This window comes from Lemur catta, chromosome 9 (genome assembly GCF_020740605.2).
Source record: "Lemur catta isolate mLemCat1 chromosome 9, mLemCat1.pri, whole genome shotgun sequence".
Taxonomy (NCBI): Eukaryota; Metazoa; Chordata; class Mammalia; order Primates; family Lemuridae; genus Lemur; species Lemur catta.
In genome coordinates this window covers 31,310,424-31,327,510 of record NC_059136.1, presented here as the reverse complement: position 1 = coordinate 31,327,510, position 17,087 = coordinate 31,310,424, and the positions used below count along the sequence as shown (strand labels likewise).

At 50.8% G+C, this 17,087-nt stretch overlaps 1 protein-coding gene across 3 annotated transcripts in view; it reads right to left on the bottom strand.

The window, feature by feature from the left end:
* Nucleotides 1–17,087, bottom strand: part of ST3GAL1 (ST3 beta-galactoside alpha-2,3-sialyltransferase 1) — a 92,422-nt gene that overhangs the window by 43,444 nt on the left and 31,891 nt on the right. The window lies entirely within an intron of this gene.

The window sequence follows — 17,087 nt, the reverse complement described above, 5'->3', positions numbered from 1 at the left end:
ATTTGTAAGAACTGAATAGGTGGTCAGGAGACTGGACTTTCACCCAGGCTCTGCCATGTAGCAGCTCAGTGGCCACATAAGCCACTCCATCTCTGAACCTCAGTTTCCTCATCTGCAAAACAGGGATGATATGAGTCCCCGTGTCCTGGGGCTGTTGCAAGGATTCAGTGAGATGACACAGAGTTCTCTGCACGGTGCCAGTAATTCTTAGGATGATGATGTGCTGTGTCAGGGCTGAAGACGGAAGGGGCTGGATTTGCATCAAGTGCTGCTCATAGCGGTCCTCCCTCGGCCAGACTGTGGGAGGTCTCCACTGTACAGGGAGTGGTGGAGCGCCGGTCCCGCTCAGGGGGCAGCAGGAAGTAGGCTGGGAGGGGCAGAGAGGCACTGGGTTCTCGTGAAGCAAAGGCTGCTCCCTCCCAGGCCCCCCAGACCTAGAGAATCACTGAAGCATGGAGGGTTTGCCTCCCCTCCCCCACCTCCAGCCCCACTTCACAAATGAGAAACTGAGGCCTGACAAGGAGAGGGCCGTCTCCAACGTCATACAGCCAGCCAGCCTCAGAACTTGAACTAGAACCTGGTCTCCCAGGACCAGCCTGGGCATCCTTCCATTGCCTGCTGCTCGTTTAGGAGGAAATGAGACTCATTTCTTAGGCTGGCTTGGAAGGAAAATGTCAAGTTTCTCTACCCTCGTGGGTGGATTTACCAAAACGCAACACAATTCAACAAGCTTTTCTTTGAGTCACTTCAAAATATCTCCCCTTTCTGGGAAAGAGTCAAGCCCATTCACACACTCCCTGGGGCCTGGAAGGGAAAGTGGGTAGTGAACTGGGAAGTCAATTTAAGGCATGAAATCACAGTTGTTGGTTTCCAGTTCTGTTTTTTTGAGTCCTTATTTGTTGGTCTGTTTTCCCCCCAAGCCCCGAGGTGGGCAACGTTGGGAGAGAGTGGCCACGGGAAGGTACAGGGGCTGCCCTTGGAGAGTAGGAGCCAGGATGCTCCGTGGCAGAGAAGAGACAGGCGAGGCCAGCACAGGCTGGGCCGGGCACGGAGGGCTTCGGGGAGGGGGTGAAACTGGCAGCCGCTCTGCAAAGATGGGAAAATGTGGCAAGGCAGGAGAGGAAAAGAATTCCAGAGTCTTAGGGGGTAAAGTTTTGAAAGGGAGGGAGGAAGACAAACACTCCGGCTTTTTGTTTTCCGGGAGAAGCAATGGGAAGGAGGAAGAGTTGATAATCAGGAGAAGAATCATGATATGAAAGTTCAGGAAGCTGGGTGGGAGTGAGCTGGGGGGCAGCCCGTGATATAACACATGTGAAACATCCCAGAATAGGCACTGCACACGATTGGGAGCCGCAATACCCAACGCAACATCCACTGTTAAGAGGCAGTTTTTCATGGGTCTCTTGCACTTCTGTGTGTCTACCAGCAGAAGCACTAACGGTGTTTGTTCTGGGTTATCTTTTCAAGGATGCACAGAGCATGGAACACAGAAATAGTGTCTCCCTCTAGAGCAGGGCTCAAGTTTGCTTACTGTCAGTATAATAAAGATAACGTCTCCCTCCAGGAGAAAGGTTGAGGGTTTACTTGCAGCCCATTATAAAAGATCATGGTTCCTCATCTATGAAGCAAAACCACAGGACTTGGGGGCAGGTGGAAATAGTGCAAACAGGAAACTCAGGCTGCCCTCTGTGCTGTAATAAAGTCCTTTGTCTCTGATCCAGGAAGCTTCTGTCTTCTTCCACCATCTGCCAACAGGCTAATTCATTAGCTTGCAAGTAGGGTGATATCTCAGGCTTATTATAGTTCTTTATACCTACTAGCCTCATGTGGCTCTCTGTAATTAAAATTAAACTTTACATTTAAAATACAGTTCCTTAGTTGCGACTTATTAATTATCAGTGCCACTAATTAAATTAACGAATTTCATTACAGCTGAATAAAATTTAAAAGACAGTTCCTTGGTTGCACCAGCCAAATTTCAAGTGCCGAAGGGCCTCATGTGGTTAGTGGCTGCTGAACTGAACGGTAAGGACACGGACCATTCCGGTCACTGGGGCAGTTCTATTGGAGAGCACTGGCCGAGTGGTTGAGGCACAAAATCTGGGGTCAGACAGACTTTGGCTCCATCCTTGTTCTACTACTCACTGGCTGTGAGACTGTGAGTTGGTCATTGAACCTCTTGGAGTTCCATGTTCTCACCTGTAAGACGAGAACCACAGGACTGATCTCATAAAAAACAACACACACAAAGTGCTCAGCCCCACCCAGGCTGGTGGTGAGGATTCCCTAAACAGGAGCTAATTTTTAGGCAATGAGCAAATAAACAAATGCCAGTTCCTCTTTGCATTACAGGGGGAGGTGGTGTTGGGCAACTTTGAGGGATGGAACTGGTTGGAAGAAAGTTAGCAAACTACAGAGGGGCCTCGAAAGCCAGACTTAAAGGTTTGGCCTCGACCCCAGGGCAACTGGAAGCCTCAGAAGATTGTCGGCAGCAGGAAGAAAAGACAAAAATCCAATGAGTCAATATAAGAGAAGGGTTCTGAACTCTGTGGAGTGCAGGTAATTTGGTGTGTGAATCAGACTCTGGGTGACAGTAGGGAAGAGAAATGAGTGTGCTTCCGTGCTTTTGGGAAAAGATCCATTTTTGCCAACTCCACCACTTATCAGTAAGGGAAACCACAGGAAAAGGTTCATGGTTTGATTTGCCCGTCTGCTCCCAGAAGTTCCACAGTGCTTTATGCGGCTGCCTGGAGAAAGAAAGGAAAGAAGCAGAGTCTGGTGATGCGTCTTCTCCCTGACCCAAGCTCGTGGGGACGGTAGGGACAGAGCCCAGAATTTGGTCCAGAAGACCTGGCTGTGAGCCCTGGCACTGCCATTTCCACACATTTCACCTCTGGCAGCCAAGGATCCCACCTTGCAGAGACAGGCACTGCAAGTTTCACCTCTTGGGGTTGTTGGGAGAGTTAGATGAGATAATACATGCCAAGCTCCCTGAATATTCCTGGCACACAGTAGGGACACTCAGAAAAGGAGACCTTTTTTCTCTGGGCTGAACTAGAGGACACGTAGGAAACCTGAGCGGCACAGAGGGGACAAGGATGGTAACCAAGAGCCGATGGTCTTTCCTTAGGTAGCAAATTACTCCCAGTGACCCTTGGAGTCACTTCACCTGGGAAGGCAGGTTTCAGGTTTTCATTTCCTTAGCTGGGGTCAGGCTACCTGGAAGGTGCCGGTTCCCTGCAAAGTAGATGATGTTGGCACTCTGCCCAGAGGCCTTTTCTGGGCGGGGCCACACCCCTTAGCTGCCATGACTACTGGCTGCAGGCAGCTCACAGTTGTCTCTTGCTCCAGAGAATTTCCTGTGGCCAAAGAGGAGTTGCCGTACCTGGGAGGTGATCACCCTCTCACCCCCACCAACCTGGGCAGCCCACAGACAATGACTGAAGAACACGAGGCTACATGAGGCTGGGCCCCTTTGCCTCAACGTGGGACAGCTAGCAGGGCAGCCCCATGGTGCAGTGTGTGTTCTGGGGTTCCCCATGGAATCAGGTTGAAGGTCAACTGCAGCTGGAAGTACAACCTAGCTCAGCAACTCCCCCTGCCCAGTTCTGCTTACCCCACCGCTTCTCTCGGAACACTTCCTCAGTCAGCCACATACACTGAACCCCTGCCTCAGGCTCTGCTGGGAGGGAACTGAGATCCTCTGTGTGAGGCTGGTCTGAGCAGCAATCATCAGGAGGGGACAACTTCAGAAGTGGGGCACTCTTTCAAGTTCAGAGAACTTTTTCAAGAGCAAGGAGGATCCTCAACAACTACCTGGTTCAGACTCTTCTCTTTATAATGAGAACCCAGAAGCCATCGGTCATTTAGCAGAGACTCACTGGTTCCCCAGAATGTCCCAGGCCCTTTTGGGATGCTGGCAACAGAACAGTGGACAAGATAAAGTCTCTCTCTTCTGAATGCTTACAAAGCAAACATAACAGAGCAGATAACAGTAAACACTTTTGCAGAAAACCCCGTGGGACTTGGGGGCAAACAGAAGTGATGCAAACATGAAACTCAGGCTGCCTGCTGTGCTGTGAGTAATTAAGTCCTTTGTCTCTGATCCAGAAAGCTCCTGTCTTCTGCCAGCATCTGCCAACAGGCTAATTTGTTAGCTTGTAAGTAGGGTGACACCTCACGCTGGTGACAGTTATTTACAGCTACTAGCCTCATGTGGCTATTTCTAAATAAAATTAAACGTTAAATTTAAAATACAGTTCCTCAGTCGCACTCATTAATTAACTAATCAGTGCCAGTAATCAAATTAACTAATTTAATTAAAATTGAGTAAGATTTAAAGTACAGTTCCTCAGTTGCACCAGCCACATTTCAAGTGCTTAACAGCCTCGTGCAGTTAAAGCCTACTGGACAGTGTGAGCACAGAACATTCCAGCTGCTGGGGGAAGTTCTACTGGACAGCACTGGCTGCGCGGTTGAGGCACAGAGTCTGGGGCTGGACCAAGTTTGGTTCAATCCTTGTTCTGCCGCTCACTGGCCAGGAGACTGTGAGTAGGGTACTGAGCCTCTCAGAGTTCCGTGTCCTCAGCTGTAAGATGAGAACCACAGGACTGACCTCCCGCGGCTCCTCTGAGGATCACACGAGACAACACAGCAGGTGACAGGGTGGGCAACACGGGGAGGACGTTAGCCTGAGCTCCTGACCAAGTCGCCTGCAAAGACGGGGCGAGGACAGCAGCGTTCGGGCAGAGGAGGGGTCCGTAGGAGACCCTGGGGCGGAAGGGAGCTGGCCGTGGCCGTATTCAGCCGCCGTGGGGCTGGTGTGCTGGGTGAGAGGGATAATTTTACAGGACAAGGTCAGCGACAGGAGCAGGGCTGATCATGTCACTCCAGAGGGCAGCGACTCACCACCCAACAAATCAGCGGAGGAGAAAAGCTCTTCACCATTGCCCTCTCTGGTCACTCCACCTAGCGTCACTCTGTCCTTGGGAGCAGCACCACACACCTGTCCCCAGTGGACAGCCCCGGTCAGGTCCTCCACGGCGGAGATTTCAATGGCAAAGATGAGGCCCCGTGAATAAACCAGTCAGTGGCCTTTCAAACACCAGGTCCCCTTCCCAAAGCGCTTATTTCCCTGTGCTTAATGTGCAGGCACCTGTCAGACACGAGGCCAATAAATATTTCAATGCCCCTTCAGCTCACATCAAATGAAGCACGGGCTGCGGGAGGCTCGGGACACCTGCTGGACACAGTTAGAGAGAAACTGAGGCAGAGTGCTTGCTTTCAGAGACGGCTCACGCCTACCCGAAGAAGCAAGCCTGCTGCGTACTTGCCGGGCAACGCTAAACCAGTGCTATGGCATTTGGAACCTCAGTCTGCTCCTCTGTAAAGTGGGGACGCCCGTAACTATGACAGTGGATCGAAGGTGACTTAAAAACTCCATGCAGTCGGAGCACAGTTTCATTTCCAAGAGCATGATGGGACTGGACCCAGTGGTCCTCCTGGGCCCTGGGGCGGCCACCACAAGCTGAGAGCAGCAGGGACGCTGGGCACACTCCGTCACCGGGGAAGGACAGAGAATGAGCAGGCGTCTGAGGCAGCCAGTCTCTGGTTCTTGTTTCCTAAGTCCTCACATTCATGACTCACGCAAACAACCAGTGACCTTTTCAAATAGGATTTCAAGTGATAAACAGAAGTGCTCGTAGCCACAGCAGATAGAGGGCAAAGAAACGAAAACCTCGTCATTTTCCTTCTTCAAATCTCCAGCGTTATTATCCAGCGCCTGAATTAAATCCTTCTGATACACCGGCATATTTTGGCAGTAAATACTCGTCTCGGGGGTTTTAAAAGATCGACAAACACATTTTGAAAGTTTTATCAAGACAAAGCTTGCTAAGGACAGAAAGGCAAGGTTATCTGAGATGGGGGCTTTAATTAACAGTGTTTATAGGGAGGGAGACAGGCATTAAATGTGCGGTCTTTGCAAAAGTATCAAAGATTAGTATAATGGAATTGTTCCAGCACATCTAATAACAGAAGTGTGGTTCTATTTGTTGAACACCTGCTATGTGCCCGGCACTTTACCATTTCCTAACTGCTTAGATATGCACTATTACATGGATTAAATCATTCCATCTTCCAAACAACCTATTATTAGATGCCTTATTATCACCCCACATTTAGGCAAGCATAGAAAGGTGAAGTCACTTGTTCCAGATCACACAGCTAGTGGACAACACAGTCCTCAAATCCAGGTCAGCAGGCTCCAAAGGTGATGCCAGTTGTGACACACTGTTGTGTCTCACTTCACCGTTACTACAGACCTTCTGCGTCACATATGATCATCCCAGGGCCCCTCCCAGGTCACACGTGAGCTGGGAGTCTGTGAGTCCACACTCTGCTCAAGCCCCAGAGTAGTTTCCCCGGTACGTCACGAGACTAACCAAGCCAAGGGTCGGCAGAGAAGGGGGAGAACATCGATCTGACCTCCTCACATTGAGAGAAGCAAATATACCTCCCCACCAGCCCTCTGCAAAACCAGTTTGGGTTTTGAGTTCATAATTAACCTGTATAGGGTGGGAAAGTTATATCTTAAATACAGCACTGGGTGTAAGAATACCTTCCAAACAGGATCAGAGAAAAGGATAGAGGAGCTTCTTTGGCTGACTGTAAAATTCACACGTGATTCCTGAAGATCAGACCTGACAACCCAGTCCATGGAAGGATCCAGATTTTGGGGATCGAGAGGGAAGGAAGGAGACTGAAGGAAGGAGCTGAGGGGGTCCTCACTTGGGGCCCCACTGGGGCTGCCAAGGACCTGGTGGTTGACTTGATACATCTCTCAAGACACGATGGGCCCGGTGTCCCCTGAGAACACGCTCTTTAAGGTCAGTGGTAAGAATAAAGGTCAGGAGAGGCACAGGGTGAGAGGAAGTCCCTGACTCTGGCCCACCCCTGCTTGGGGGTCCCCCCAGGCCCTTGCCTCGTGACTTCACTCCTGCCTGTAGCAGTGTCCCCTCACGCCTCTTCCGCTGGGGACTTGGGACCTACCAAGATGCAGGCCAATGCCAGCACGCCCTCGAGGCCTCGCCTGAGCCACCTGTCAGAACTCATCACTCCTGGGGCATTTTACTTTACCACTTTCAAATACTGTCTTTTCTTTTCTAGTATTTTTTTTCCTTTTATTTAATTTTAGAGTTGAGGGGGGAGGTCTCTGCTCAGCGTAAAAATCCATATTTACATAAAAGGAAAGACTGAATACATAAGAAACATAAACTTCTCAAAGGCAGGGGTTGGCAAACCACGGCTGGCAGGCTGGCAGCCTGCTCGTCAGTGACGCTTCATTGGAACACAGCCCCACACGTTTGTGTACGTTTCGCCTAGGACTGCTTTCGTGTTATTAACACAATGGCTCAGTCAAGCAGGCATAACAGAGACTGAATGGCTCTCAAACTGGATCCTCAGGCAGTAAGATCCTCTTCTGGGGCCTCTTGACATCTGAGCAAACGAGCAAGGCTGCAAGGAGTGGGGTGTCCCGTATTCCTGGGGCACTAGATGGAGGGGCTGGGGGTCCAGACACTGCAGGGGTCTGCCTGCTACGACCCTCGAGATTTCCTGGGTCCCTGGCCTTTCTAGTGCAGGGTTCCAGGCCTTCGATTCAATCCCACGGTGCACCCACAGCATGCGGAGGGAGGGAGGCCACACTGCTCATTTCTACACCGGCCCCGTGGCTGGTCCCAGGCCCCCTCTGCACAGTCCTTCTCCCTCTCCCTGTCCAGCCAAACTCCGTTCATTCACAGCCCAGATGACCTATCTCTCCCCTCCTCAATGTCTTGATGTCGTTGGGTGACCCAACTCCCTCCGCCCTTGGCTTCTCCATTTTCTGGACCTCTCTGCTCTCCCACCCATGGTCCCGGCCTGCCTCAGAGAGTGAGCTCCCCACCACCGTCCTGGGGGAGACGCCAGGCAGGTGGCCCTCCCAAGACCACACCCTGCTCCTGGCAGTACTTGGGCACCACCCCCTGCTTTGCAGTCCTGCCTTTCCCCTCGCTCTCTGTTCCAGTCATGTTAGCTCCGTATCTGTCCTTGAACTCTCCGAGCCTGCTCCTGCCTCACAGCATTTGCACTTGCTGAATTTTCCAGCTCCTTCCCATCATTCCTATCCCAGCTCAAATGCCATCCTTCAAGGGGAGGAATGTAAGGCCAAAACCAGTTTACATTTCTCTAGTCCTTTTCTTGGCGGTTTAGATCCATCTGCTCAGTTAGACTCTCACAGTAGCTCGGTGACATTAGCAGGGTAACAGTTACTAAAATGGTCAGCCCAGTGTCACAGCTAAAACTTCATGAGCTGGAACTGCTCCTGCCTCTCATAACTCCAAGTCCAGGTTCATTTCCTAAGCCATGTGGCTGATCACAAAGAATCAATATCCCTTACTCAGTCTGAGATTTGACGGGCAGGCTCTTAAAGTGCTCCAGATCAAGCACAAGAACATGCCCTCAGTCTGACTCTGGGCATCCAGCTGGGGGGACCCCGCAGAAAGAGGTTGGAGTTGATCTCCGCACCTTCAGGGGTGAACGTGTTAGTTCAACACGCACAGAAACCACTCTCCCTGGGCAGGATTAGCACCGTAGCAGCTTCCTGCCCACCGGCATAACAGCCATTTCCTGCAGGTTGGCGGCGAGTCAGAATTTGCCCTGTGCCAACCTCCTGGGTTAGGCTTTTACTGAAACCATTACAGGGTCATTTCTGGCCACACAGTGGCAGGATAGTCCCATGGATGAGGGCCAGGAAGCCTCAGTCCTAATCTGGACTTTGTTGTCATAAACCTTGTGACTTTGAGTAAGTCCCTTTCCTTCTCTGGGCTTTAGTTCCTGCCTTGAGAACAGGTGGTGGGTAGGAGCCCATGACCGTGGTTGATAACACACCCAAACTGACATGCAAAGGACTGTGTGGCTTGTGTGCACCATGGTCACTAGCCCCTGGGGACTTCTGGCAAGTCCCTAAATGCTGAGCTTCGGTTTCCCAACCTGTCAAATATTGGGCTAAAATCAGAGGTATGAAAGCTGTTCCTCACAGGTGTGTTTTGTCTGCAATATACAGCAAGACAAAACTTTGAATTAGCTGAAAATTTTAAAAATAAGAATTTTTTAAGGCTGGGTGTGGTGGCTCATGCCTGTAATCCTAGCACTCTGGGAGGTTGAGGTGGATGGATTGTTTGAGCTCAGGAGTTTGAGACCAGCCTGAGCAAGAGCAAGACCCCATCTCTACTAAAGAAAATAGAAAGAAATTAGCTGGACAACTAAAAATATATATATAAAAAGTTAGCCGGGCATGGTGGTGCATGCCTGTAGTCCCAGCTACTTGGGAGGCTGAGGCAGAAGGATCGCTTGAGCCCAGGAGTTTGAGGTTGCTGTGAGCTAGGCTGATGCCACAGCACTCTAGCCTGGGCAACAGAGTGAAACTCTGTCAAAAAAAAAAAAAGAATTTTTTAAAAAATTTTAAAAATAAGAAATTTTTACACAAAAATCTCGACTTCTGGCTTCCTTTGAAAAAGGAAGGGAAGGTGCAGGAAACCTGGGCTGATGTTCTCCATAGGGACAATCCCACGGGTTGAGCAGCAGCCGTCTCCTTTGGTTAGCACCTGATGAGTTTTGTAATTGTCCACAGGCCCCACTATTCCCTATTGTCTCACTCATACCTTTTATTTTTAAACCATTCATGTGACCCATGTGGCCCCTGAAGACATGTGAGACTGTGATCCCCTGGACTGGGTGTTCTACAGGTCTCCTCTGCTCCTGCTGTCATGACTTTCCTGATACTATTCACATGGCACTAGGCACTGTTCTGCCATCCCCTGGGGTGGACAGTGGAGAACCAGCTAGCTTGAAGCTCGGTCCTGCAGGGCTGCCTCTCGCTGCCTGCTGAAGGGAGAGGCCCTGCCCCTGCCAGGAGTCCGATCTCCGGGTCAGCAGAAAGATGATAGCCTCTGAAACGCACCAACCAGCCATCAGGCACACGGAGCTCTCCTCGGTGGCTGCAGCCTCCTATAATTACCTGCCGCCTGTAATAAAGGCCCCGTTTGGAAACCTTAGAAAGGATCTCACAAGAACTTTTTCCTTGGTAATTTCCTGATCACAGAATTTCAGGGTTGGAAAAGATATTTTAAAAGGCACCTAGAGCAACCCATCATTTGAGGCTTAAATCTCCTCCAGTGAGGTTGACACACACGAGTTGGTCGGGGTCCTACTGTCTGCCCAGCGCTGCTGGCAGCTGGGAATACAAGGATGCAGCAAAGGTGGCCCCACCCAGGAGGCCTCCCAGGCTTGGAGGCCAGTCGCATAAACATAATGACAAAGAAGGACTCCAAGGACTCCAAAGCCCCAAAGCTACAATTTGCTTGGCCATGCTATGTGCCAAATACTTGGCATAGATTATCTCACCTAATTCCCAGGAAAACTCTTCCAGGAGGTGCTATTTTTAATCTCCGGTTTGCAGGTAAGAACCTGAGGCTCAGAGAGGTTAAGGCCCTTGGTTGAGGCTGCACAGCCCGAAAGTGCTGGAGTAGGCTCTGATTCCAGCAGTGTGAGACTCTGGAGTTGAGTTTATAAACAACTTCATTCAGCCCACTATCCTAGAAGGGCAGAGGAGGAGTGGATAGAAGAGGCCTGGGACCAGAGCCTGCTGAAGGGGCAACTGTCTGTCTACAGATGCTGAATTCTGAAGGGCAAGTAGAAGAGAGACGGAGCCAGCGTGAGGTGGGGGAGGGGAGGCTTAGGGCCAGGCTGAGGGCAGGGCAGGCACAGAGGTGTAGGGCTTATTTGCAATCAGAGAAATGCACATGAAAACAGAATGAGACATCGCTTGACACCGATTAGCCTGGCAAAAATGAGAAGGCACCGAGATGCCAAGTGTTGGCGGGCGTGTGTGGACATGGGCCTCTTGCCCTGCTAATGCGAACTCCTTAGCCATTCCAGGAACCCCCTGGTGGCGCTAAGGCAAGTTACATACAGGTGCACTCTGAGCCTGGGCAATGCCACTCCTGGGTAAATACCAGAACTATGCAAACTATCGAGCAAATTCTGGGATGTTCTTATGTACGTTAAAGGAAGAAAGATTCTGGTTCACAAAGAACTTAAAATAGCATAGAGAAATGTTCTGTTATAATGTCAAGATGGCAGGAGTCAGGAAATAAATGAGACAACAATGGAGTCACCTTAAGGATAACAGGGTTACCTGGGAGGTGTGTGCCAGGCCCACATTAAGAAGTCAATAAATGAATGCAGGCAAGTACTGTTACTTCTAACAATCATGACGATCACGTTTTGGGACCTCAGAGGGTATTTACAATTTCTCCCATTCATTATGCATTCATTCAACACACATTTAATGAGCAACTGCCAGGTAATGTTCTGGGTGGGGTAGGGCTACAGCGAGGAACAAAACAGATGAACAGAGCTTAAATTCTAAGGGAGATGGAGAATAAGCAAAGGAGTGAATGTGTCAGCTGTCCTTCAGGCCACAGAAGAGGGATGCAGAGTAGGGACTGGAGCCGGGGATAGAGTGTGCAGCGGGGTGTGGCATGCACAGGCACCTAGGTATACATTCTATGGGGAATTCCATCTTGATGAAGACAGCTCATCTTCTGGCACCATGGAAGCTTCTGTGTCCTGACACTTCTGCCTTCAGAGAGTTCCCTGTTGTCTCAGCTTCAGGTGAAACTTCAGGACTCCTATAGCATTATGCAAGCCATCAAGGAAAGATGCTGAGTATGGGCCCATCTGGTACCCTTGCTGAGGCAGGGGCACACGGGTTTTGATCCCTGTTCAGCAGAAACACGAGCCCCCTGCGAGTCATGGTCCCGGCCAGCCTACTCCACCGCAGCCTTCAGTCTAGAACAAAAGGACGTTCACCTGGAGCACTGAAGGCCTCAAAAAGTGCTCTGTGCTCCCACCTCGTAGTTCGCCTTCTAGGAATCTATTCCAGGAAATGGCTCAACGTGCGGTTTTGTGCCCAAAGATGTTTATCATGTTATTTTTAATAGTGAAATGTTAGAGAGCTACTACATGCTTTATATTAAGAAAATCATTAAGCAAATCATGATATGTTCAAATATCTGTTATAGAACAGGAAGTTCTGCATCATTAATAATCTTCATGAAGAATTTTAAATAACGTGGGATAGTATCAGCTATACTGTTAAATTGGGGAAAAAACAGGAAACAACTTCAAAATTAGCATTGCAATTTCAGTATGTTTTAACCACAGAGGAAGTAAAATATAATGAAAGAAAACAACCTAAAATACTGAGATGGGTACTTTCTGAGAGGGATATTTCTGTGGGTTTTTTGTTTTTTTTTTCTGGCATATTATACTTTTTTCTCTTTTCAGGATTTTCTTCAGTGCTCATAGACTACTTTTCTGGCTGGAAAACAAAACTACTGAACAAGAAATTTTTTTTTTAATGGTGACACCTTTAAAATCTTCCACAGCAGCCCAGTCCTGGGGGGAAGACTCCCAGAAGTCAGTGACCTGAGCACTCTCCCAAGGGCCATGTATGATGGGAGAGCCATCCCAGGATTCGCCCAAAGTAGAGAGAAAAAAATAGAAAACAATATAGGAAATTGACAAGAAAGAGAAGGTGAGAGGTGGGTGAAAATGCAGACTCAGCAAAATTTTTAAAACTTAAAGATACAAATAGCTTCCTCAGAATGGGGGTTCGGGGACACTGTCCCTGGATTCTGAGGCTCCCCAGGGAAGCTGGCCATGAAGGCAGGCACTTTCACCCTTCTTTACTTCAAAGCACTGTCCCAGGCACAGTGTGGTTTGAGCTCTACCCCTGTGGGAAAGTATTGATATTCCAAGTCACAGCTGAGGGTCTGAGGCTCAGAGAGGTCACCTGACTGGCCTGAGGCCACACATCTGGAATGGGGCAGAGCAGGAAGTGGAACCTCAGGCCTTCTGATCTGACTCCTAGAGTAGGAGGATGACCTCGGGCCACAGCTGGCCCAGGGGGCCGGAGCGGAGCGCTGGCATGGGAAAGCCTGGCTTCAAGTCCAGCAGAGTCACCTGGTGGCCGTAGGATCTTGCCAGCTAGCCCCTGGGAGCCTGGGTTTCATCCATAAACTGGAGACAAACCTAACACTGACCCAAAGGGTAAAATGTTGAGCATGTGGCACCCTCCAAGTACACACTAAATTCCATTATTGTTGTTTGGTCACCACTGTCCTCCCTGTAGTACAGCTCCTCTCTGGTCTTGCTCCCCAGCACGTGGTTATCTCTGTCCTCTACCACGCTCGCTGGGCAAGGGTCTGTCAGTGTCTATCCCCACAGCCTAGGGCAGAGAAGGTGCTGGAAAAATGAGCACTGGAGGGAAGCGACAGGGACGGAATCTTCAGAGAAGAGATAGCTCTGCTGGGGGAGACACTTGCCACAATGTTTCCACACTCAGCTTTCAGGCTTAATGGAATTTCTGGCCAACTGTGCTCAATGTGCATCTAATTCCAAACAGATGAGGCCGCGCCCCGCCCCTGCCTACTCGGTCATTCCTGGCCTGCTCCGGGCCCTGGAGAGCAGGGAGGGGCCTGCCCCTTCTTCCCTGCCAAGAGGGGAGCTGGAGGGCTTTCAGGGGCATGAAGTGTCAAAGCTCTTCCTGGGAGGCTGCTCAGTCGCCCAAACACCACAGAGCACACCAGAGACTGGGGGAGTCCAGGTCTGGACTTACAAACAGATCCTGGCCCACCCCCATGCCCTCCCTTGTCCTAGCACAAGTCACACAGGCACGTGGTTATTGCTCCCTCCACACTCAGACAGTAAAGACTAGTGGTTAAGCACGCGGACCCTACGGCCAAGCCACCTGAGTCTGAATCTGGCCCTGCCAGATCTTTGCTGGGCACCCTTAGGCAAGTCATTTAACCTCTCTGTGCCTTCATTTCCTCTGTAAACTGAGGAGGGTGATGCTAAAACTAGCACCTACTTCAAAGGGGCAATTCAAGGACAGGTCAGGAGATTATGTAGAGCACTTGGAAGGGTCCCGCCATAAACAGAAGGAGCTGTAAGGACAGCCACTTCTCCTGCTGTGTCAAGTGCATGGCCAACTCTAATGGGATTCTCAGGACCTACCTGGAGTCCTGCAAGGGGTCAGCCCCATCCCTGGGTAATACACTTACGACCACTCAAAAAAAGTCTGCTGAGCTGCTTGCTGGCCAGGGTGTGTTGTGTGCATGTGTGTGCCTGCAAGGAAGTAAAAGGAGCGTGTGCTGCAAAGTCCCTGAGACACAGGCAAGGACGGCTGGTTGGGGACCAAGGTCCAACAGGCCGGCAGGAGACTTGATATGGGAGCTGCAAGAGATGGGACTAAGGGACCGGACCCTGGGGCCTTGTCTCTTGGAAAGAGGATACATTTTTTAACCCTGTGGCTCTTAAGCTCGACCTTGTGATGTGTTTTAGACAATGGCATGGGGAAGAAGCGTGGGGGTGCCAGCCCATGGGGAAGAGCTTCATGTGCCTGTCCTTCTGGGAGCTTCTGACCTCCATCACGAAACAAACATGCCTCAGGCAGCCTATGACCCTCCAGCTGGGGCCACCTTGACTCAGACTAAACCAGGTCCACCACTTGTGACCTACAGATCCATGAAATCAAAATGAATGCTCGTATGCCATTTTTGTAGCTGTCTGTTATGCAGCAAGAACTGACTGATACACCCTCTGCTCAATCACTCCCATATATTGACCCCAGCTGGCCCTCTCAGCTCAAGCAGAGAGCTGGAGATAATAACAAAATAGCTACTTCTTAAGCTTACCAAAAGCTGACTTAGCCATTGTTATCCTAATTTTTCATATAAAAATGTGAAATACAGAGAGGTTAAGAACTTGTCCAAGGTCACCCAGGTAGAAAGTGGTAGGTCCAGGACGCAGACTCAGGCAGTGTCCCCCAGAGACAGAGCTCCCGAACACCAGGCCACACTATCGCCTCAGGTGACATCAGCATTTTACAGGTGAGGGGATTCTGCCACCTCTTTCAGCCCACAAAGGTAGGCTTGAATTGGAAAGGTTGGCCTGGGCTCTGGACAGCCTGCACTGTGGCCAGCTCTGGAGCTCAGGGCACCGCTTTGCAAACATAAGAACTCTACCCAGCCCTGGAGTCTCCCGGAAACCAGAGCCCTGCACCCTCTGCTGTGCATTCCACCATCACTCATTCCCCAGCCAGAGCCTGCGGTCTGGGCTCCTACCGATTATTCTAGATCAAAAAGAGGGGACATAGAAAGAATTGATGAAGACACTTAAGGCTCAGCAACCACCCAGAGCCACCAAATTCATATGCAGGCCTCACTAAGGGGTTTGTCTAACTATATAATTTGCTTCCACCAGCCAATGTCTCCCATCTGACCCAGACATCTGTCTCTAGAGAAGAAGGCAGCCACCAAGGAGCCAGGGGCCCAGTGGCCTGTGTGTTCCTGAGACGCAATTACAAGTCAGGGAGAAAGGAAGAAAATGCTGGGGCTTTCAGGAAGAAAATGCTGGGGCTTTCAGGCAACTGAGAAACCACCATAAAACCCTGCAATTACAGCCCCAAGAACAAAAAAATGAGCTGCCACGGCGCCTGGGGCGGAAATAGCCCAGTGTGGTTTCCTGGACTTAGAATGCTGCACAAGGGGACCTGTAGTGGTGGCCCAGGAGAGGAGCCACAGGATGAAGTTTTGCGGCTTAGCACAGTGGTGGGGGGTGGGCGAGGGAGCCGGGGCAGGAGGCCAGGCCATGGCTGCTGCAGGCAGAGGGCTGTGTAACAGGCGGCCACGCAGACGAGTCACTGGACTCAGCTCTCAGGACAACTCAGCCGAGTCAGGCCTGTATCCCCACTTACTGGACGAGAAAACAGAGGGTCAGAGAGGTGAGGGGACTTGCCCAAGCACACCTGAGCACTGATTCTTCATCCCGGATCCAGCCAAGCCCCGGCCCAGGGCACCCATCCCTGCTAAGGTTCACGTTAGCATGGCCACTTCTTGGTGCAATGGCTGTTTTTCAACAAAGGACGAGGTGAGGGGCTGTTTTACTGTGGGGGTGGGGTTGGCAGAGCAGAAGAAGGGCGAGAACTTGCCTCTTTGCCTACAGGTGCCAAGCCAAGGGAGCGGCACTGGGTTTTGGATAAAGCATTGAATTGGGAATCGAATCACCCAGTTTCAAATCCTGCCCCTACTAATGCTGTGTGATTTGGGGCAAATGACTTTAGTTCTCTGTGTAACGATGTTCTCATCTGGAGAAAAGGGGTGAGGTGAGGAGGGGCGGGGGTGGTAGGATGGATTCCTCTGGTTCCCTGCAGCTCCAAATCCCTTCCAGTGTGTGTCAGCTTGGACTGATGGTGGCAGGAAGGGCCCTGGAGTCAGATGCCAGCGTCAGATCCCAGCTCTGCCCCGAGCTGCTGGGTGACCTCAGGCAAGTAACTTGTCTGTGGCTCAGTCTGCACTGGGTAAAATGTGGATAATGACAATGGCCACTGCATAGGTTGTTGTGACAATTAAATGAGATAATGTGTGTGGCGCTCTTAGAATAGTATTTGTGTGCGTGGGGCTCTGCAGAAGTGTACGTCAGGACTCAACCCTGGCATATGGCCGCGCAGAGCCTGGGAAGACCCAGAAGAAGGCTTGTTGCTCCCTGGGGCTCTCACACCCCAACACCTCCCCCCACCCTGGCGCTCACTGTACGTAGGTCCCTGGAGAAGTCACTCCAGATGGGCCCAGGCTAAGGCTGGGTGCTTAGAAATCAGACGCTGTTGTCCACAGGGAGGTATTCCCAGGTCAGAGGCTCGAAGGCTGAGCCTGAATCCCCCCAGGCCAGCCCAAGGAAACTGAGCCCAACTCCACCCAGAGAGTTCATTAAAATGACCCAGAAATGGTGCACCTGGAGGCAGGGATTTAGTTTAACTCCCAGGGCCCCCGAGACCACATCTAAACCTCCCCAGCACTTTGGGCCTAAAGGGAGGGAGCAGGGCCTAGCCTAGATTACTAGAACTTCCACTTGTTCATGGATTCGTTCATGCCCCGTGACAGGCGCTGAGCTAGCCACTGAGGGTGCAATGCTCACTGCACCACAGC